The following is a 22,592-nucleotide window of genomic DNA, read 5'->3' as shown; positions in this document are numbered from 1 at the left end:
AAAAGCATTCTATATATAAAGAATAACTTCCCTTTCCCTTTTATTCAGAGGTTTGTCATGCTTACTCCAAGAATAAATTAAGCATTCCCATTATCAAATATTTAGGGTTTCATTTAAAATTCTTTTCTGTGTTTGTAGTAATTCATATTCAGGCAGATTCCAGGCCCTCAAAGCAGCATGAATTCACTTTTTTAAGGGGTTTGTAAAAAATAATCACTTTACTCAATATTATAGTTGTAGAAATGAAGTATACTTTCTTTAAGAAATAAAAAAAAGAAGAAAATGCCACTTAACATCGTTGGTATGTCAGTATAGGACAGCAGGAAAAAATACTGATAAGCTTGTCACTTTGATACCAAGAAGACATTCTAGTCCAAGCTATAATACGCTTCCTACGTTTTCACTAGATGTTTCTTTTCTGCTGCTTTTCATCCTTTTCCATATTTCATATCAGAGGACTGGTACAGCCTTGAAAACTTCATTAACAGCAGCAAATTCAATATCCACCGACTTCTTCTCAAAAGGCATTCTAAACCATCAGATAGCCCAGCAGTTTCATTCTCATGAATACTCCATGAAAAAACTCAATAGGACACAGATGAATCCAATGAATAGAAGGAGAAATCTATTGAGTTTGGGAATGTTTGGTGCATTGGATCAGTCCAGGGTTATGAACCTTAAACCTCCCATTGTAAACAGGAAGCTGGATGTGAGTCCTTCCATAATATATTGTCCATTTACTCTGCAGGCCAAGAAAGCTAATGGTCTCTGATACCCACGTTCATCAGTCATGGAGCTGACACTTGGAGTTTTGACAATAACATCATAAATGATTCCTCCAGTGATGAGGAAGTAAGACACCACCACCAGAGCGTACACTGTCATGGCCAACAGCATGTGCACCCAGGGCGGCTTCTTCAGCTTCAGGATGGGACATTCGAGCACTAAGAACAGGACTCGGTACAAACTCTCCATGTTGGTGGCGGCAGGGTCAGCTGTCGGCCGCCAGCCCCACACGCCATCCGGGAACAGGCATGAATTCATTTTTAAACTAATTTCCTTGTTTTGCAGAAAGGCAGAGAAAGTCCAAACTCTTCGTGTAATGACATTTTTCTCATTAACAAAGGCTTTTAAATAAATCTACTTCTGTTTTCCTAGTAATCCTAACACTTTTAATATGATGCTTACTTCAATTTCTAAAGAATCTGATACAAAAGTTAGTGTGGGTTCATCAACCTACCCTGGCCTCCTCTTCACCTGTTTAGATTCTTCTGTCCCTTATAGATGAAACTCCCTTATCACCACCACCTCCCAAAGGCCTCTGCTAACTCTGCTAGGTTGGAATAGGTGTCCTTCCAACCTGCCATTACAGCATCCTAGGGAAAAGCTCTGTGGTAGCATACTGCACTATGATAATAATACCTTTACATGCTGTGCCCACTTATAGAAAGTAAACCCCTGTAAGGCAGGAATCTTATTCGCCTGTTAATTGCATTTAATAAATACTTTTGGAGGAAAGGAAGATAAAAAAAATCAAATACATTTCCTTTCCTTCCCTTCCCCTTTCACCTTCTTCCTTTCTTTTCTGAACAATTCAGACCATTATCATGTGCGGCAGAACAAGACTGGCATCAAGGTGTAAAACCCAAGCAGGGTGAGGAAGGTATCCAGGTAGGAGGGTTCCCAGCCTGAGAGTCAGTGAGGTGAGGAAAGCATTCATGTGAGGGGTTGACTTGGGGCAGGAAGTCGGAAGCCAAGTGGAGTGACACAGGGGTCCCTGCAGGAAGTACACGGTATCAGAGGCACAGCAGAGAAAGGAAGGAGTCCATGGATTGTGGTAGCTCAGTGTGAAGTCAGAGCCCAAAGATAGTGAAGAGAGCATCCACTGAACTCAGGGCATCAGAGCTCTAGCTGGGAGAGGGGGTGGCCACTTGGAGTGGAGTGGCACCCTGGATGGGGTTTCAGAGCCCAGCAGACTGAGGAGGGCATCCCTGGAGAGGGTCTGAGCCTGAGCGGAGTGACGAGGGCATCTATGCAAGAGTGGCGACCCAATGTGGGTATCAGAGTACCTAAGCCAGTGAGGAGGACAAAAGGGGTGACAGTCAGAAGCAGGAGTCTGAGCCTACACAGACAGAAGGGCTTATAGGCCGGAGGTGTGATGTGAGGTGTGTCTGAGCACTGTGAGAAAGGCACTTACATGGGTGTTAAGGAGACTCTCTGGCCAGGCCCCTTCAGTGCTGGACACTAAGACCTGGCCTGGGGTGTTGGAACACAGGTTGTGGTGTGAGGCATCCACACAGGAAACAATGACACTGGTTACATACTGGGGGGTTGAACAAGCAAGTAATCCTGAACAAAGACATAGTAATGATAATGGGAGTCAAGTTTCTTACTATGGAGGAAGAGAAACAAATACAGAAGGGGCCAAAATGTAAATGAATCCTGAGGAATTTTGTTTTGGAATCTAAATTCATCTGCAAGAACAAATAGGCAAAGTATAGTTAAAATTGTTCTAAATTTAAAAATAACATGAAGAATTGATTAACAGCAGCGGTCCCCAAGCTTTTTGGCACCAGGGACTGGTTTCGTGGAAGACAATTTTCCACGGACCAGAGTGGCGGGGGGTGGTTCAGGCAATAATGCGAGCGATGGGGAGCAGCAGGTAAAGCTTCGCTCACTTGCCTGCCACTCACCTCTTACGGTGCAGCCCAGTTCCTAACAGGCTGTGGACTGGTACCGGTCCACGGCCTAGGGGTTGGGGACCCCTGATTAATAGCATATTTTAAATATATCGATCATAGTATATTTTAAATAATATTGAAATGTAGATATTATATAGTGTATTAGTCTTAGTATATTTAAAATTTTGATATAAAGCTTCAAAAATATCAGTGGGGAGAGAGAGGATACTTCACTAAAGGTTGTAGATCCAAACCCTGGGAGACCTAGGGTGGCTCCACCTTCTTCCCGCTCCCCCTCCTCTCTGGGCACACTCCCTGCCCCCATGGTACAGGATAGGTATATAAAGTGGGTTCCCTCACCACCTCTTGCTGCAGCATTCTCCTCAACCAGGAGAACACCTTCTGATAAGGTACTTAAACCCATTCATCTGGCTTCATGTCCAGTTGTCCCACAGGATGCTCACACATGGCTGCCATTCCTATAAAATACAGGAATACAGGCTGACTCCTGCAGCCTCCTGTCTCTGCTCATTGTCTCTCCCCAGTTCTCCTGTTCCAACAGGACAGGGAGTAAATCAGTCAGTCAGCTGCAAGCCAACTGTTCTTGCAGAATCCCCATTCTCTACAAGCAATTCACTTGGGAGCCAACTATAACCTTCCTCTCTCTCGCCCTGCCTTCCTCTCTCCATAGAGTTCTCTTATATAAACCAGAGGAGCCTACAGTTAGAAGAAGGGGCTAGTATATGGTGAGGAGGTGCAGATCTGGTTTGAGTCCTGGAGGGATTGTCTCACTCCAGCTCTCTTTAGAATATGAGATACTGGCTGTCCAATGTGTCCTTGGTTTTGTCCCCTAGTCAAGAGCAACAGAAAAAACCCCACTCAAAATCCTAATACATACACTAATGCAAAGGAAAATATCACATGAAACTGGTAACCACGGTTAAAATCTAGTAGGGGACAGACTGTCATAGGAAACGATAAAAAAAGAGAACTTACAAGGGTACATCTGAATCTTTTCCAAGACTATATTCACATATTATTTGTGTAATTTAAAATAAATCAAAAGCAATGAAAAATTTAAAAACTAATTATTAACAGCCAAAAAAAAATAATAGTGAATATAAATCACAGAATGGGCTTTGTCACCATAAAATCAATGAAGAAAATTAAAAGATGAATAATTTGCTCATATAAAGTAAATAAATGTATATATGCTTATCTCATATAAATAGATTTATTAAAACCCTAATGGTTAAATGAGCTAGAAACATGAGTTAACTATTCATAAAAGACAAAAAATAATTGTCTATCTAAGTTTGAAAATAAACCAATATCTATTGCTTGCCTCGGGGTATTGGATTACTGGTGGGGTTTCTTCCCTTCTTTTTCTTATAAAATTTGTACAATAAATATTTATCTCTGGGCTTCCCTGGTGGTGCAGTGGTTGAGAGTCCGCCTGCCGTTGCAGGGGACACAGGTTCGTGCCCTGGTCCAGGAAGATCCCACATGCCGCGGAGCGGCTAGGCCCGTGAGCCATGGCTGCTGAGCCTGTGCGTCCAGAGCCTGTGCTCTACAACGGGAGAGGCCACGACAGTGAGAGGCCCATGTACCGCAAAAATATATATATATATTTATCTCTTTATAATCAAGAGAAAAAAACTTTTAAAAAGCTCCTCTCACGCTATACCCCCCCAAGAGAGTATATATGTATATATATACCAAATATAAATTTTTGGTAAGGGAGTCCCAATACTAGTGAAGTAAACAGAGAGCAGTACAGAAACTAAGAGCCCAATATGTAAACCTAATGATTTATCCTTTTCCCAGAGAAGCAAATATTTTAAAACAGTTTTAATCCATCTGATGGATTATAACTGATTTTATACTTGAAAAAATCACTGAATCTTTATTACAGCAGTCTTAAAAGAAACATCAACACATATAAAGAAATTTAAAAGTTGTTGAGTTAAACAATAAGTATGGTTTTTTTTATAATTTTACAACTTTCTATAAACTATTTCCTATAGCTTCTCAGTGAGAAAGAAAATTGTTTTCCTCTGGCCTTCAACAACTCTGACACTTATTATACCTTGTTTTTCACTTTGAAACTTTATGTGCTTTTTCTGCCTTCACTTAATTCCTATATGAGGGGATCAGCTACTAAAACTAAAAATATCAGAAATTCCAAAATTAAAATGTTAATTTGTTTATAGAGTATAATGAGATCTCAATACATTCATTACAGTCATGAAACATGAATAACTTTACATAATATATTTCCCCAAGAATAAGTGAACTATAATTTTTTTTAACTTCTATAACATACTTTCTTTTAAAAAGAAAAATGCACTAAGCTTGTAGAGCTAGTCTTGTGTCTAAAATTAACCCACGAATCAACTAGCCAAATACAAGAGTATGGCCTATATCCATGCAGAGAATTTTCTTCAAAAAGCTAACCCATAAAGAAATCAAACACCAAGACACTTGCATCAGTCGGGCCAGCTCCCTGCTCTAACCGAGGAAAGCTGGAAATGGAAGCAAGAAGCAGTGATCAAACACAAGACATGGGAGCACTCCTATGAATACTAATGAAGAATCCTGACTTACTCCCAAAAGCATTCTTTGACAATTCAAAGGCATGAAACCTGCCCGTCAATTCAATCTTTCTATCCGTGCAGCTGGTAAAACCCTATCAACCGAAAAACGAACCATAAATTATATATTTCTTGAAGCAAAGATAGAATCAAAGGAAGTAATGTAGTTTTATGATACCATTTTAATAGTGTGAACCAATCTTGAGTTATCCTTTTTAATTAAATCAAAAAGAACCAAGATGGTTTTTAACCTAACATGAAGTTAAATACTATGTAACAGATATACTGACACATTTATTTTTTAAAGAGTGGGAAATTTTACTATTTTTTCCACATTTGAAAGTATCACTTTCATTATTCAAGTGTGGATTCAACTTCATCAAAACTGAAGAGGTTAAACAGGGTAGTATTAAGCAAACTCTTCTTAGTGAACTGAGGAATACTTCATCCAATTCTACTTAGAGCCTGTTAAAGAGGAGTTAGAATTTTAGCAAGCTAAAAAATTTGTCATGTAGAAAATAGCAAGCAGTTCTCCTGGAGATCTGTGGGCACTGGACACTTACTTAATGCGAGAGAGCAACGTGCCCCTGATCGCAGTGGGAAGGCTCACAGACATGACACGTTCAGTGCCAAAGCAAGGGCTCTAATTAGCGAAGGGTTCCGTCTGACAGTCAAGGGCTTAACCTTCATTGGGAAATAATGAGCCAGACAATATTTGAAGCCTCCATGTAAGATTTAGAGAAGAATGGGGGTGCTGAGAACTGCCTTAAATGTGCTAAACTGACAGACACAGGTGACCAAACAATGAACTGCACACTTGGCAAAGAAGAAGAAAATATTTGGTATATACTGGCGACCTCCAGAGCAGCATTCCTCTTTTGTCCCTGAATTAAGATGAAACAATTTAATAGGCCATATTATTTGGTTGAATTACTTTAAAGAAATTACAAGACTTGGTGGAGGAGATATATTTCCTGAAAACGTTTCTCAGATACCAACTTTTACGATAAGGGAACATCTGGGAACTTCTCTGAAGATCAGAGACAAATCTCAGTTTAAAGGCTTGAAAGTTCATTAGTAAACACAAACACTCAGTGGTTAGAATTACCTAGAATGACGTGAAAGCCAAGGACCCAAACTCTAAGTAAATGAGAACATATGCTTCTTGTCTTCTAAGCTATAAAATTACTACTGCTCCCAAAAGTTTCTTGCATACATGATTTTTAAAATTCTTTTCCATTACAGTTTATTACAGGATACTGAGTATAGTTCCCTGTGCTATACAGTAGGACCTTGTTGTCTATTTTAATTTTTTAATAAATTTATGTATTTTTGCCTGCATTGGGTCTTCGTTGCTACGCGTAGGCTTTCTCTAGTTGTGGCAAATGGGGGCTTACTCTTCGTTGCGGTGCACGGGCTTCTAATTGCAGTGGCTTCTCTTGTTGTGGAGCATGGGCTCTAGGCATGTGGGCTTCAGTAATTGTAGCACATGGGCTCAGCAGTTGTGGCTCGCAGGCTCTAGAGTGTAGGCTCAGTAGTTTTGGCGCATGGGCTTAGTTGCTCCGCGGCATGTGGGATCTTCCCAGACCAGGGCTCGAACCCGTGTCCCCTGTATTGGCAGGTGGTTTCTTAACCACTGTGCCACTGGGAAGTCCTGTCTGTCTATTTTATATATAGTAGTTTGTATCTGCTAATCCCAAACTCCTAATTTATCCATCTCCAACTCCCTTTCTCCTTTGATAACCATAAATTTGTTTTCTATGTCTGTGAGTCTGTTTCTGTTTCATAAATAAGTTTATTTGTATCATATTTTAGATTCCAAATATAAGTGATATCATATGGTATTTGTCTTCCTCTTTCTGACTTACTTACTTAGGCATACATGATTTTTTACTCTTAACTGCACAAATTCTTAAAAGAGTAAAAAAAAAAAAATTACTTTTTATTTAATGTAACTGAATCTGGGGGAAAAGTACTCATGTTTGACTGTTCACCAAAACAATATGCATTCTTTGATAAACTAAGTAAATAACTATTAAATTAATCATTGGTTTTTCCTACTTTACCCACTCAATATGTTATACCTAAATTAGCTAAGCCTTTTAGGATATTTATAAACTGATATATATATTTATAAATTCATATATATGTGTATATATATTCACACACACACACAAACACACACACTCATATATATACAAGCTACATTATCTGGAAGAAAGTTACTAAATTTGAAAATCAACTGCTTGTAGAGAGTAAATATAAACATTGTAGAGCAACACAAGGTTTCAATTACATGTTGAAGGTATATATGTGTCTATATATATACATATATACTAATGTTTTACAAATTCTAGTAATGCTGAGTTGTCTTCCAGTATTTGTTTAGAAGGTATAAAAACTCATGGCTCAATAGTAAAATGCTAATTGAGTTTGCTAAAAGATGTCTCTTAAGAATTATAAGCCCCAAGTAAAAAACCACTAATAATATTAAAGTCCAGTAACTGGGGTTAAAATTTTTAAATGAAGAGCATTGCAAAGCAAATATCTGGCACAAGTACTAAAAAGGTAAAAAAGGCAAAAAAATCTGAATTCTGAAATACATCTGTCCCCAGTGATTTCAACTTTACGGAACTAACAGATTACAAATTGTACATTTGTTTTCCCAGTCAAGACACTGAGAATCAGGATTTTTGTTTTCTCTAATAGAAATGTTTCAAAATAGAATGCATACATAGACTCTGGAGAGAAAAAGAGAAATGCAAGACTTGAGTAGAGCTATCCTTGTTTCCTCTTCCTTCCCTTTTCGGACAGGCAACAATTTTCTCTTGGGGCAGAACAGTAAAGGCTCTGCTGTACCATGACTCCAGGAAAAATAAAGGCACTTTTATCTGCCCGATTTCTTGTCAGGTGAAGGGAGAATTATACTTGGTGAATTTTCAAAAGCACCCTGAGCCTTCAATCAGGCCTCAATGTTCAAAGATCTCATGGAACAGAGGTTCGGGTTAACCAGAAGACTGGGCAAATGACTTGGTGATTTTAAAAGGCACACTAATAGATGCAAGCTACATTATTTGGAAGAAAGTTACTAAATTTGAAAATCAATTGCTTGCAGGGGGTAAATATAAACATTAAATAGCATCACAAAGTTTCATTAGCTCATAGTTATAAAATTGGCTATTATAACTTTATACCATATATTTTGTTTGCCAACAGGTTTACCTGGAAAATATAAAGTATGCCTATTCGCGATCAAAGAAGGTGATAGCACTTATCACCTTCTAGCAGGGTGCATTTTTTTCTTATTTATTAACTATATATAATATCTTAAAATTAATAAATTATATATTAATTAATGTAACTATAATATATTAATATATTATCATATTGATCATTATTTGTCTTCTCTGCTAGAATATAAGCTCTACTCTGGCAGAGGTATTCATAGTTGTTCACCAAGCATGTAGAACAGTGCCTGGCACACTCCACAAAACTTGTGGAGTGAATGAATAAAATATAAAAGTGAAAATTAAAAGAAGGAAATCATTCTACTGAAGATACTTTACAGTACAACAAAATCAGATAATAATTTTTAAAAATCATCTCCAGGAAGAGTTAATTTGTTCTCATTAAAGAAAAAGTGCCATACCACCAGGACCTCTAGCATCACTCTCAGCTGGAGAAAGTCTTCTCCATCATGGACATGTCTTAGCACAGGGGTCTCCCCTCCCTAAAGACCTTGGCTCTAGTTCACCACTCTCAGAATAATAATCCCATACCTGGCTCTGGTACTTTCCATCTGAACTGATTCTACCATAAAATTTATACTGCCACTTATTCAAGGGAATAAAAACATGGTTTAAATGTTTAGCCCCAAGGTCCTGGAAACAGATCTGAATAAGAGTTGGAGCCAAAAAATAGACATGGATTGAGACTATAAAGATTTCTATGTTCTTTCTGCTTATCCAAGCATTGAATTTTGAGGTAACCACTGAAAAGCACAACTGCAGCTTTTGGTGCAATCACAATTTGATCATTAAATATCATTTAAGTATGAGCTATAGCTTTCCTGAAATATAAGGATAGCTCAAAATGTTTGGTAAGCTATAGATAACAACTGAGTGTATCAGACAACTCAGAAAAGATAGTGATGAATTTTGTGAAGGATAAAATTGAACCCCTTCCCCCTAATTACAATACCTCTCCATCTCAACATACACTGACTGCAACCCACACCCACACCCACAGTGTCACTACAAAAGAAAGTATTGCCTTGAAGATATCAATGACTTCCTTCTTGACAAATCCTCTTCTCAATGATTCTTTGGCCAGCATTTCATAATTTCTGTTGTCTTAGTTTAGGTGGCATTCCACAATCCCAGATATTTTCCTGCTTTTACAAAGATCTGAGACATTTAACAGCACTCCTCACTAAAGTCATCCCATGGAGCTAAGTTTTCTCTTCTCTTTTTATTTCCATTGACAACTCACACATTTTTATAATATTACCTACTAGAGAGTGTGTTTTCTTAGAAAAGTTATCATTCTGATGTTCAGTGAGTGTTCAAATATAGCTTCCTATTCAAAACATGGTTTTCCCTTTTTTTCAAAAGTTCAAATAAAAACAAAAGTTTAAAAAAATGTATCTATCCTGCATTCTAAATAACTCCTCTTAATGATTCTTCTTTTTATTGGCCAGGCTATTCCCTTCAATTCCCACAGCCACCATATTAGGCTAGGTCCATAGCAAACTTGAAGTAAACATGTCTGTTGTAGGCTGAATCATAGCCCCCGCACCCCTGCAAAATTCACATATTGAAGTCTTTACCCCAAATACCTCACAATGTGTCTGTATTACAAATAGGGCCTTTAAAAAGATAATCCAGGTAAAATGAGGTCATATGGATGGACCCTAATACAATATGACTGGTGTCCTTATATGAAGAGATGAAGACACAGACACACATGGAGGAAAGACCATGTGATGACACTGGAAGATGACAAAAGAGAGACCCTCAGAAGAAACCAACCCTGCCTACACCTTGATCTCATACTTCTAGCCTCCAGAACTGTGAGGAAATAAATTTCTATTGTTTAAGACACCGAGTCTGTGGTAGTTTGTTACGGCAGTTCTAGCAAACTAATACAACATCCATCTCATTATCTGATCCATTAACTTGGCCAATGACCCCTTGTTCTCTGACCACAGTAAATATCTAGCATGTTTTTCTCTTGGCTATGGGTTTTTACCTCTTTATGCAATTTCCCTGATATAAAAGACACACATTAGGTGTCATTTCTGCTCCTCCTCTGCCCTTCCTTTCCATGTTCTCAATTATATCCATTACCATACTTCCCCTCAGTCATGCCACTCAAGATCAATTCACCCTAGATTTCCTCTTTAAATTAAAGCTTCCTTTATAAGTCCATCCTTGCAATAAAAAAAAAAAAACTAGTAGGCTCCTCCTATATCAATAATTGATCTTTTTCACTCAACTTGTATTCTACCTCCTGTTATAAGAATAGTTAAATTCCATTTTGAAATTCATATATTTAAAGTATGTATCTCTTATGCTGGAAATTTCCTTTGTGGTCTTTCCTTAAGAAATCTAAAAATACCTGATATCTCATGTACATTTTACTCATTTCCAAATTACTTTTAAGTGTTTATAAAAATGGAAGTAGGGCTTCCCTGGTGGCGCAGTGGTTGAGAGTCCGCCTGCCGATGCAGGGGACACGGGTTCGTGCCCCGGTCCGGGAAGATCTCACATGCCGCGGAGCGGCTGGGCCCGTGAGCCATGGCCGCTGAGCCTGCACGTCCGGAGCCTGTGCTCCGCGATGGGAGAGGCCACAGCAGTGAGAGGCCCGCGCACCGCAAAAAAAAAAAAAAAAAATGAAAGTATTTTTTGCTATACTCTATTTGAGTCAACTCTAACCTGCTAAAACACTAATATTTAAGATACCCTCCTAGAAGGGCTAGCTCATCTAAGAAAACCTTAAGACCAGGGAGGTCTGTTATCACAACTACATTCTGGGAAAATTAATGCCTGCAAGTAAAAGACAAGACCTTAAAGTATAAAAAGCAAGTAAACAAATAAATGAAAAGCCACAGTTTTCAATACACACACACACACACACACATACACACACACACATACACACACACATTTAAAATACACATATTTCAAAGTACTTTAAATTATTAAAGAGGAACTATTATGCTTGCAATATCACATTTTGTATCACTGACTCTATTCACTTCTGCTAGTAAGATTGTGATTATGAAGAGGCACTGAATACTAATTTTAGCAACACAAACCAACTGTTTTCATGTTGACATAGGGCAAATATTATTTTTTTTATGTGCAACTATCTCCAACATGTTTCAGTCAAAAGAATTATAATGTAAATTAATGAGAATTGTATGGTTTACATTTTCACTAACTTGAAACATAACTTAAACAAAATGGGTTCTACTTTATTGACATAATTTCTAAAAGGACAAGTTTTAGACGAAGCTAATAATAAGTTAATAGTCTTCAAATATGTGTTACAATAGGAATATTACGGGAGCCACAATACTTATTTTCCTGAATTGTTCAATTGGATTAAAATATAAAAACAATAAATTTATAACATTTTATTATAATTTTTTCACCGATTTCTACCTCTAGACCTAAAACTAGACAAAGACAAAAGAAAATATATCCAGATGATGAGAGTTTACTAGTCTAGAACATATTCTATGAAAAGATGGAGAAAGGTATCATGACAATCAAAGAGATAATGACTGGTCTATTAATTTAGATTTTTTTTCAGTAGCAAGAAACAAGAAACTCAATGCAAATAGGCTTAAACAAAAAAATTTTTAACGGAAGGGGAAGATTTATTGCCCCATATAAATGAACAGTCAAGAATAGGTTTAGGGGCTTCCCTGGTGGCGCAGTGGTTGGCAGTCCGCCTGCCGATGCAGGGGACACGGGTTCGTGCCCCGGTCTGGGAGGATCCCACGTGCCTCGGAGCGGCTGGGCCCGTGAGCCATGGCCGCTGAGCCTGCGTGTCCGGAGCCTGTGCTCCGCAACGGGAGAGGCCGCAACAGTGAGAGGCCCGCGTACCGACAAAAAAAAAAAAAAAAAAAGAATAGGTTTATATTCACATACAGCATGACGCCATCCTCAAACCTCATCAGAATCCTTTTCTTAGCTTTGCTTCCTCTGGTTTAATTTTTAGGCTGTATATAATAGCCTCCTCAAAACTCCAGGTTCTCCCTTGGAGCTTCAATAGCCAAAAACCTCAATACTCACATCGCCAAGCTCAGAGGAGAAAAGAGAGTATGTGCCCCAACATTCTCACCAAAATCCTCCTCTGTTTTATTCATATGGACCAGTTTAGAATACATGTGCTGTCTTCAGGTGGTGTACTCTAATAGATTAAGCTGAGTCTCACCTCTGAAGTTAGGCATGAAGTCAACCCAGTAGGGAATGGTACCAGGAAAAAGGGAGCATGGATTTTGGCCAGCAAACTATCACTATAACAAGGATAGCAGATCTTCAAATGTTGAACACTACTGTTTCAGTGTCATATCATATGAGAGCTTCCACTTTTCAAGCCAACTCTGTGAGCACAGTGTTAAAGGAATTTATTTACCTTGATTGTATTAGTTTTCTATTGCTGCATAACAAATTAACACAAACTCAGAGGCTTTAAACAACACCCATTTATTGTCTTGCCGTTCTGTAGGTCAGAAGTCTGCACACAGCTTGACTGAGTCCTCTACTCAAGGTCTAATGAAGTTGAAATCAAGGTGTTGTCTTGGCTTCTTTCATCCAGAGCTCAGGGTCCACTTCCAAGCTCACGGGGTTGTGGCAGAAATCAGTTTCTTGTGGTTGTAGGACTGAGGCCCTGGTTTTCTTGCTGGCTGTCCACTGGAGACCACTCTCAGCATCTAAAGGATACTTCCAGATCCTTGCACCATGGACCCCTCCATCTCAAAACCACCAATGGAGCATCTCTCTCAAATTGAATTCCTCTCACATTTCACATCTGTCTGACTTGTCTCTGATCTCTAACCACATACTTAAAGGACTCATATGATTAGGTCAGGCCCACCCAGATAATCCCTCTCTAAGATTAACTGTTTGGGATCTTAATTACATCTGCAAAATTCCTTCACAGCAGTACCTAGATTTGATTGAATAACTAGGTGAAGGTATATATGCACAGGGGCCAGAAATCTTAAGTACCATCTTAGAGTTCAGTCTACCACACTAATATATTTTGGTTTCACTTTTAAGGAGGGTAGAGTAAGAGTGCGCTAAAGGGGGTGGAGAAGGCTTTTGTTTTCTTAACAAATCCATTTGTTTTGTGGAAATCCAACAAAAAAGAAAGCTATGGCACAAGAGAAATCGCCTAAAATTTTAAATAGCATGAAAAACACAAATAGAAAAGTAGAACAAAGAGGAGAGTCTGAGTTTTTAGTTCTAATTTTGGGTTTTTCTTTTTGTTTCGTTTGCTTTTTAGCAAGTCAAGTGACAAATCTGGAACCTTAAGTCAAAATGTTTTTTTTAAGAGGGAAAGAAAGTTTATCGTTTAAAAAAGAGAACTCAATTATATCTAAATTTAGAGTATAGGTCAAGCTTTTTCTAATGCTTTCTTAGAAAATAAAAAAGGAAAGCCAAAGAAATCTTCCCTAAAAATCCAAATCAAATACTAGTTTATGAAAGTTCTAATTATCTTGGATATTTTCTGGTTAAAAGCATGTATTGTTAAATGTCTCAGCTATACAATGTATTTTAAAAGAGAGAGAATGAGCAAAATGAACCATTTTTGTCTCTTAAGAAAAAAAGCTGTTCTTAAATTTTCCTCTGGATTAGTGATGTAAAAGTAAAGCATTGCCCTCTAGAGGAAAAAGAGCTCTCTAGAGCAGATAACTATTTCATAATAATGTAATGTCATTATATACATACTGTCCTGCTAATTTCAGGTTTATGTTCTTCTGTAGGGTATAGAAAAGAAATAGAAAATAAGTTTGGTATAAGAAGTGCTAAAATTTTTTTTAATAAATTTAGAATTTTTCAAGAGTTTGGTAAACTCTTTAATTTTTGGTATATTAATTTATAAACCTTTAACCAATTATTTGCACTGTAATCATGAAATAAAGGTCTGTCTTAGAAAATGGAAAGTTTTTAGTTTTCTTAAAATGTGTAGATTTAAATCTACCAGACTTTTTCCCAGCTACTAAAACAACAGAACCATGTGTATGTAAAATACATATGATCTTATATTAAATTATAAAGAAAAGTGGCTAACAAAACTGATACATATAATTTTGCTACCATATTCAAACTTAATATTTAGGGAGTTTAAAAGCAAGTAAGAAATACAAGAGAATTTAAAATTTCAATGGCTATTTAGGCAATCCATGTCAAGAATTTCCCTATTACCAGAAGAGTTTTCAGCCTGCTCACATCATCCCAAGAGTCAAAGTCAGAAGCCGAATCGAGTTGTTTAAACATTCTGGTCTCTGCTTTTAATATAATTCATCAGTTGTTTTCAAATTATTCTCCCCAGAACCACAACCAGGAAGAGTTATGGGCACTGCCTCACCCATGTTTCCACCAGAGCAGACTTTCTCTAATCTGTTAGGGTTCCATATAAACTTAAACAGTTCCAGGTTTTAAAAAGGAAAGAAGGAAAAAAGGAAAGAGAAAGGAAGGGAGGGAAAGAAGGAAGGAAAAAAGATAAGAAGAGAGGGAGGGAGAGAAGGAAAGGAGAGGAAAAAAAGCAGCTTAAAAACTGTTGGTCTCTTTAAATTCCCTTCTTAGATTATATAACTATTTCCTTTGTTTTTCCCTCTCCAGGGTTGGCAGCAACAAAGATCTGGTTGCTTCAGGCTACTTCCTAAAATGAGAGATAACAGGAAGTACAAACCCAAGCCTAAAGCAAATGGATGAAAACAGCATAGAGCATTATATGTTCTTAGCCTAGATTCGACATTGTAGAAGACTTGTAGAAAATACACAGAAGAATATTTTACAATGTGGGTCTAAACACACTATATGATGCAGAAGATTTCTTTGTGTAACATGGCATTTGTCTTCCTCAACAAATATCTACCAGCTATCTCACATGACTTTCATAATTAGACATGTCCCTCCCACTTCTGTCTTACTCCAAGGTACCATGGTATATTTACACATTATAAATGTCTTAAATATTTACAGATCTACTAATATGTCACAAGATAGCAGGATGAGAGGTTTTAATGAACTATTAAGGGAAATTGCCAAGATAAGTTTCTGGTTTGCCTCTCTCTGTTGATTTTCCATAAGCAAATGATTAAACTGCTCTTTAGGAAAGGAACTGGGAACCATAGTTTTTTTGCATCTTGAGATTCAACCATATTGTAAAATTCTCAGTCACTTGTTTTGAATGCAAAGATTCTTTGACCAGGGCATGAGGAATTTTAGCACACAAACTACTTATACTCATGGAATCATGGAATCCAAATTGGCTAGGCTTACATCAATCCTAGCTTGTTTTCATCCCCTCTTCACCAGCAGTTATCAGATGTGGCAGCACCACCACAGAAGAAACGAAACTCTTCCTGAATAACTCTTAGAACATCCCTTCTGCTTTTTCCTGACATTTGCAGAAGTTGCTTACCACTCTAAACTTGCAATTAGTAAGCACTTCAGAAGCCCTTCTATTTTTTTATCCATCCAGTTGACCCAAATTCCATCACCGCTCTACCTCCAGCCTCGCCCACCCTCTCCTCCAAACCTACCTGGTAAGTGCTAAATCCCTTCTTCCCCCCAACTCAGTCACCTCATTTTTCTCTACTGCCAAATAATTTGTCTTCACATAACAGGGTTTAAAAATAACCCTCTCACTTAAGAAACTGTCTGATATAACTAAGCAGAAATGCAACTGAATAGACAAAGAATTAGAGAATAGGATTTTACACCAGAAATTTCTACAAAAAAAACATTTTGGAGCAGAGATGTTTAAAATTAGTCAATGATTAGTGTCACAACCCAGCTCTCAATCCAAATCCTATCCATGATTTCCTTTCACACAAGCTTGGAAGATGTAATAATGTTATATTAACTATCTTCAATAAATCATTTTCAAAATTAATCATGCCTTTTAAAGGTCTCCCCAAATATGATCAAATCCTTTATGTGTGACTAACTGCATGACAGGTTAAACAATGTACACAATGGATATCGGTGTTCCAAACGTACCCGAAGCATCCTGGAAAGAAAGGAGGCCCGGTATTATCCCCTATTGAGAACGAAAGGTCGCCAAATTATCTATTGTTCTTGAGCCATTATAATAATAGCTCACATTTATTTGTATTTACTGCATGTCGCATACTATAAAAGCACTTTTTTATATATTAACCTATCTTAAGAGTATGATTATTATTGGCATTTTACAGACGAAGAAGAGACGCATAGACAGGTTAATAATCTGCCAAAATTCACCATTGGCAGAGCCAGGATTTAAACCCAGGCAGTCTGGCTGTGGGCCCCAACTACCTTGAAAAGCCTCCAGAAAGTCTAGTAAGGAAATGTGTGCTTAGGTCCTAAAGATACTGCAGAGATTTCCCCATCTTAGCAAGCTAGCCTAAAAATTGTACAGCACCACAATAATGTTCTTTAGAATGACAATAAATACTTTATTTAAAGAAATGAAAAGAGACACAGGTGAAATGCAATGGTTAGAAATTCTCTGACTAACTATATAAGAGAAGGAACATTTCAAAGTCACAGATTGCCTATGAATATTCTTAATATAAGTTTCAAAACAGAGAAAGGATTCTTATACTTGGAACTTGAACAACTCTGCCTTTTCAAGAAGACTAGTTCCTCTGCATTTTGTGAAAATCTTTTACACTCTTAAAGGTTTTCCATTCCTGAAAATTTCTTAAAATTTCAAACTGAAAAAGTAAAATAGGGAGTAAAAGAAGGTGAAGGAACTTAACTTGGAATAAAAACAAAATATCACCCTTAATTATCAAAACAAATATCTTACTTTTGGAAAAACAAACAACATATCTACATTAGGAAAAATAGTATACAAACTTGAAGCAATGTGAAATAATTCTTCTGTTTACTTTTCTAAACAAAGGTATGTGTTTCATGGTGATATCAAAGAGATTGATTTGAAAATGGCCTATCTGGTACTACATTGGACAACTAAAATCCACATAAATTAAACTATTTAAAAATAAATATAGGGCTTCCCTGGTGATGCAGTGGTTAAGAATCTGCCTGCCAATGTAAGGGACACAGGTTCGAGCCCTGGCCTAGGAAGATCCCACATGCCATGGAGCAACTAAGCCCGTGCGCCACAACTACTGAGCCTGCGCTCTAGAGCCCACGAGCCACAAGTACTGAGCCCACGTGCCACAACTACTGAAGCCCGTGCACCTAGAGCCCATGCTCCACAACAAGAGAAGCCACAACAATGAAAAGCCCGGGCACCGCAAGGAAAAGCAGCCCCCACTCGCCGCAACTAGAGGAAGCCCGCACACAGCAACGAAGACCCAACACAGCCAAAAATAAATCAATAAATAAATAAACAAATATTTTTAAAAACAGAAGGTCAAAAGACAACCCATAGAATGGGGAAAAAAAATTTTTTAGTAAATAAATAAATAAATATAACTCATCCTTGAATTTGACTTTGAAAATTACATTACCCTTAAATCTATCAACAGCAAAGAGCCTTCTTTGGTCTAAGGGCTTTGGGAGGTCTGAAATTTTACAATATGGGGGCCTCTCTTTAATGAAAAAAGTAACAAACATGAAATTTTGTAAAAAAGTAAAAATTTGTTTAAAATTAGAAAAGAAATCACAACAAGTTATAGATTTTTAAAAGCTAAAAAATACAACAAAAACTTCACAAAAAATGGAGACAAATATATTTTTATTATCTGTCTATTGCCATAATACATTTTTTCGTATTTTTTGGCTCTATACTATTTAACCACTTCTTAAAATATCAATCATTTGAAATATCATTTCGTATGAAGACAGGAAAGCTAACTTGGTCTTTTTTTCCAGAATGTCAGCCTTTAAAAAAGCCCACTCAAGCTAGGGTCCCTAAAGCTTAAGATTCACTATTTTAACCATAAGTTCACCTCTACTTTGCACATACGCTGTCAAATGGTTTTGAAATATATTTTTCATACTAAATCATTTCCATTTCTATTCCATGGGAAATTTTTAAAACATAATATATTCTGATCATTGACCTCATACCAGGCTAAATTTTCCAATTCTCAACCTGAAAGGAAAAGCAAACACGGAGCTTTTTACTTCACATTTTCTTAAAAGTATTATAAATGTTTGAAACAAAAAGGCCTTCTGAACCACAGCTCTTCATAATTACTGCAGAAAAGGTACATACTATATATGTGTTATATTCCAATAATGGTTACCAATGAAAATAAATAAGGAAATGTGTCTAACTGTAACTTTTCTGTAAGCATCAACTTCCTGACATGTCTTTTAGTTACATAATGAGCCTAAAGGAAAGTTCATGAACTGTGGTTCCTACACAGAATAAAATATTACATGCAAATTTGTTTTGAGGTCTTGAATATGTTGTTATCATCAATATAATTTTAGATTTATGTTATGTTTATATTACTTAATTTTGCATCATTTTATTTGTACTTAGTAACTATAGCGACCAACCTTCCCTCCAAATAACTCACTTTCCCATTTTTATGTGAAAAATAACAAATTTATTTAAGGCAAAAAATATGAAATTTAATTATCATTGAAAATATCATCTGAAATTCTAATTTTTTCAGTTTTAATGGAAGACTAAAATAATCTGTGTATGCCCTGGCATCTACCAAAGGCATACTTCTCATTCCTTTTAATACGTACCCACCAAATATACGTAAAAAACATTCAAAAAAAGGGAAAACAACTCTGAGATAAGTGCCACTTGATTAAAGCTCAGGTAATACATTATTTCTATGTAAAAGTTAAAATTGTGATTTAGCTGTTTACCTTCACATTTGTAATAATACCTAGAATAGTTTTATATCAAAAGGAAAAAGATCTGAAGTCACTGACAGCCAATTAAAGTTTCTCTCAATATTTAAAAATTTTCTTATCAACAAGGACAATTAAGCACAAGTTTTGACTTACAAATAAAAGGAATAATAAACAAATAGTTCAAGAAAATTAAGGAATGATGAAAATTATATTTGAAACCAAAAGGTTTTATCTAATTATACAAGAAATAAAATTAGGATTATTCAGGTTTAATTTCAAGAAAAATGTAATGGTCAGATACAAAAATGTTGTGTTTTTGTACATAGTATTCCTCATTACTTTTCCATTTCTACATATTTATTGCACATTTAATACTTAACTTTTTAGTTACACTAAGCAAAGTAAATGACTGTGGTATTCGTTTATTTACTGTGTGGTTAATGTAATGAATAAAATGTGCTCTGTGTGCACAAAACCAGATTCAAATATTTAATCAGCAGTTGCCAAAACTATCTAAAGTTAGTTTTCTCAAAAAGTGTACAAGTTGAGTAGGACTTTTTTTAAAAAAATTGAAATTTTGTATTCATTAGTTTTCATTACTAATGTAATTTTAAAGTGCAAAGCCCTAAAGCATCTTGTAACTGGAGCCAAGTTTCACAACTCACATTTATCAGTACACAAATATTGACATTATGGTGCCTATCTCATTTGACTTGTGAAATTCTGTTATTCCTGACTCCCAAGGTACCATGATATAGACTTAAAGCTTTCCAGACACTTTTGCCCTTATCATGTAAAAAATCAAATGAGTCACACTTTGCTGCCAGATCAACAGAATAACAGGTTTCTTGGTAAAGATCATGGATATTTTTCCCAGAAAAATTCTAAATAAAAAATAGACCATTCATATTATCCGTAACAGCATCTACCTTTTTTAAATTTACAATACCTCAGTACACATAAGGTCTACTCTATAAGTGTGATCCCAATGTTATTTTCTAGTCTAAACATATCCTCATAACATTCTGTGACCCTGCAGTTTTTCTGTAACATTAAGTTCTCAATTTCTTATAATACATGAATTTATTATTTACATTTTTAGTAGAGTAAATACTCTTTGCAACTTTGCAAAGCACTAGAAATGAATGGGCTTTACAAAGCACAAATCATAAAACAGAAAATTAGCAAAGTAAATACCCTCTGTTACAAAATGCAGCACAAGAACAAAGCATTTGCCAGGAAAGTACTCTAACTAATATCACCCCTCCCTTCCTCCTTACTTTTCCTTTCTTCACCAAATGTACACAGGCAACAAAGCAATGACAACCAATATTTCTTTTCCACTAACATTATCCTTACTCTCTCTCAACAGTGTGTACAGTATAGGGACTATCATTCTATTTTGTAAGTGGCTGATCACAAGGATCTCAAGAAAGTGGCCAAAGCCTCAAATTTGTCCCCATAATTTCCTCAATAATATCACATGCCAGAACAGCCCTGCAGTGCCCATAGTTCCTTCAAGTAGAAATGTTATCTTAAAATAACCCTGTCCTATACTTTCAGGGGAGAAAATCTATAACTGAATGCTATTAAGATAAAATAAATTAATAAAATAATTAGAACCCAATGACTTTCAGTGATGACTGGTGATATTTAATGCTTGAAATACCATGAATAACACATCTAATACTTTACGATGTCATACTTTTGTTTATCATTTGCTCTCATCTGTTTATAATGAACAGTCTATGAGGCTGGGAGATCAACGTTTACCATAGTTTACAAGTAAGGAAAGTGAAGATCAGAGAATTTAAGCAACTTGCTTAAGGTCACACAGCTAGGAAGTAACAGAAAAGAGGTAGAAGCCAAACTTGTTAATGATGCTTTCAGGACTATTTCTACCACCAGTGAATCTATATCCTTAGATTTAATGTGGTTATGTGGTTACACCATACTGAAGACGATGATCAAATCTTCTTTACTATTTTCTTAAGAGAAAGCAACATCTGATGAATTCCCCTAAAATTTTTGAAATTCCATTTGTATTACTTCTATCATATCTATTTTTTAAATTTTGTTTTACTTTGTATTGAGGAAAGCTATAATGGAATGCTTTGGTCTTCTCTGGCTGTCGTCAAGCTCTATTTTACTGCTAACAGTGAAGGCTAATGCTAATATAAAGTTATAACAGTGTGTTATATAGAAAGGAACTGAGGCTACTATTTTGGACCAGAACTAGGAAACTGTGCACACAGTAACCCCAAATCAGTAACAATGAGAAATTTATTTAGGACTTTCCTCTATAGTTTGAAACCTAAAGAATATCCATTCTTCCGTCCCCTAAAAATATACCCAATTAAATAAAGGTTGGTAGTTACCAACCAACCTCCTGAAGTAAAGGTATTTTATCCTCTGGATAATATCTGAACTTTAAAAAGTATATGTTTTTTAAACAGAATATATTCCATCATAATGTTGTTAGTCTATTTTTTAAAAGAATGGAGAAAAATATAAGGAGAAAGAGAATCTGAGAAAGAAGCAGAAGCAGAAGTAGTAAAAGCAGGAGGAGGAGGAGGAAGAGGAGAAGAAAAAGCAGCAGCAGCAGCAGCAAGAACTTGCTGCCCCTCTCCATTCCCTCACTTACTTCTCAACTCTTTATAATCTGATTTCTGCTCACGAGACTACAGAATATTCTCTACATCAAATAAACAACCTTACTCAGTAGCTTGTTTTCTGTCCTTATCCCATTTGAACTATCAGCAGCATGTGACATGTTTAATTTCTCTATTTGTTAAAACTATCCTCTTGGTTTTTAAGACAATTCTCTTCCCACAGATTTATTCCCTGATGTGTCTTTTATTTCCATTTACCACCTTAAATGTTCATGTCACCCAGAAAAGATGAAGGTATTTATAATAAACTTAACTGAGTGCCAGAATAAAGCTCACGACTATTTTAGGTACAGAAATATACAGCACCCAATAAACTAAAATCACAACGTCTGGCAGTTAATGAAAAATTACCAGGCAGGGAAAGAAGCAGAAAAGTACAAGCCATAAAGCAGAGAAATTAATCACTAAAAACCAACTCAAAAATGACACGGATGGTACATTTAAGAGACAAGGACATTACAACAGTTACCATCACTATATTCCATACATAAAGAAACTAGAGGAAACTTGAGCATGTTATGTTTAAATGTAAAAGAAACATCAAACCCAAATCAAACTTCTAGATGTGAAAACTACAAATGTCTCAAATGAAAAATTCACTGAATATAACTAACAGCAGATTGG

At 36.3% G+C, this 22,592-nt stretch overlaps 1 long non-coding RNA gene and 1 pseudogene across 2 annotated transcripts in view; both read right to left on the bottom strand.

Moving 5' to 3' along the window:
- Window positions 1-22,592, bottom strand: part of LOC307184397 — a 202,367-nt gene that overhangs the window by 156,442 nt on the left and 23,333 nt on the right. The gene's annotated exons all lie outside the window — the stretch shown is intronic.
- Window positions 289-975, bottom strand: LOC307183818 (oligosaccharyltransferase complex subunit OSTC-like; annotated as a pseudogene). Its single transcript has one exon. The product of its transcript is annotated as an oligosaccharyltransferase complex subunit OSTC-like (transcript).

This window comes from Stenella coeruleoalba (genome assembly GCF_951394435.1).
Source record: "Stenella coeruleoalba genome assembly, chromosome: 3".
Taxonomy (NCBI): Eukaryota; Metazoa; Chordata; class Mammalia; order Artiodactyla; family Delphinidae; genus Stenella; species Stenella coeruleoalba.
Note: the sequence above shows the minus strand (reverse complement) of the source record. Positions and strands in the feature narration are given on the sequence as shown.